This window comes from Delphinapterus leucas, chromosome 10, assembly GCF_059928025.1.
Source record: "Delphinapterus leucas isolate spDelLeu-1000000601 "Yukka" chromosome 10, BTC_Dleu_Yukka2, whole genome shotgun sequence".
Classification (NCBI taxonomy): Eukaryota; Metazoa; Chordata; class Mammalia; order Artiodactyla; family Monodontidae; genus Delphinapterus; species Delphinapterus leucas.
The window spans coordinates 54,976,061-54,977,778 of record NC_143138.1 but is presented as its reverse complement, the minus strand read 5'-3'; the positions used below and the strand labels follow the sequence as shown (position 1 = coordinate 54,977,778).

General features: G+C 36.0%; 1 non-coding gene across 1 annotated transcript; it reads left to right on the top strand.

The window, feature by feature from the left end:
• Positions 1-1,309: 1,309 nt before the first annotated feature.
• LOC115804030 (U6 spliceosomal RNA) lies at positions 1,310-1,412 on the top strand. The gene has a single exon (XR_004024839.2). It is a non-coding gene; the product is annotated as a U6 spliceosomal RNA (small nuclear RNA).
• The last annotated feature ends 306 nt before the right edge of the window (positions 1,413-1,718 follow it).

Here is a 1,718-nt window from a genome sequence, read left to right as displayed (position 1 = left end):
TTTGGCAAACACTAACATCTGAATCAACATCTAAGTATGCTCTGACACCAGAGTTGTCAACGAATGACCTAATCCAGCAGTCAGCACACTTTGATACAGAGGCCAAATCCAGCTCATCCTCTGTTTCCACAAATAAAATAGCATTGCAACATAATCATGCTTATTTATTTGTGTATTGCCTATGACTGCTTTTGTACTATTGTGGCAGAGTTGAGCAGTTACAACAGAGTCCATATGGCCTGCAAAGCCTGAAATATTTACTATCTGGCATTTTACAGAAAAAAAAGAAAAGTTTGTTGACTGACACTGTCACCGTGTACTCATTCAACATATATTTATTCAACATATGCTATTAATCAGGCACTGTTTCAGGCACTGAGAAACAGGCCATGGCAATTATAGGACATATACTTGAATGGGTGGTGGCGGTGGTGGGTAACAATAAATAAGCAAACATGTATGTAATTAATAAGTCCAGAAAGTGATTTGTGCTGTGAAGAAAATAAAGTGGATGCAGTGGTAGAAACGGAGTGGCAGAAGGCAGCACCATCGAGTTAGGTATCAAGAAGGTCCCTCCGAGGAGATGGCATTAAGCTAAGACCTCAGTGAAAAGGATGAAATGATGACAAGGAACAAGGTGGGCTAAGTTCTTGGGATGGAAAGGACTTGATTTGTCCTAAAACCATAAAGGCCAGTGTGGAGGAAAGTAAACGCTGGGAAGAGGTCCTGGCTAAATGTCTGTGACACGTCTGATTGATGATAAATTGTATTCTTTCATTCCTACTGAGCTTCATAGAAGGAAGTGATATTGACTACGGTTGCTTAGTATTCTTTCGTGTTAATGATTCATGTTGCTTGCAGTGTAAGCATAAATGATTTTTACATCAGTGTTGAAAAAATTAAGAACTTCTGATTAAAATGAAAAAAGAACAAGATTTATGTTCCCTTTAGATGCCAGGTTGAAATATTGCTCCCTACTCATCTCCACCTTGATCAGGCTGTTTAAGGTGATGGAGTTAAGCTAGACCTTAAAATTTTCCTCTCCCCAAACCTAGTGACACGAACAAGTACAAAACAAAACAAAAAAACAACTTAAAGACTACCAGTGGAATAAAGAAATGAAGAGTTCTGATGACTTGAACATGAGCAAGAAATAAGTTTTAAGAATATACACAAATTTTCTTCTATATTTTCATGGAGAAAATGTTGGGAGTAGGTGAATAATGGAGGGGATAGTGGTTTGTTGAGAAGAGGAAAATATGTTAATGAAACACTGAAAATTCTCATTAAGAATCAACAACTTAGGTGCTTGCTTTGGCAGCAGATGTATTAAAATTGGAAAAATAAAAAGAAGAGTAGCATAGATGACGAGTGAGAATGACATGAAAATTCATGAAGTAGTCCATATTTTTTAAAATGGGCAAAGGGCTTGAATAGAAATTTCTCCACAGATGATGTACAAATGACCAAAAATCATGAAAAGATATTCAACATCACTAATCATTAGGGAAATACAAATTAAAACAAAAATGAGATATTACTTCACACCCATTAGAATAGCTACATTAAAAAAAAAAACAACAACAGGAAATAACCAGTGTTGGTGAGGATGCAGAAAAACTGGAACTCTTATATACTGTTGATGGGAATAAAAAATTGTGCAACCACTATGGAAAACAGTATGGAGTTTCGTCAAAAATTTAAAAAGAGAACTATCA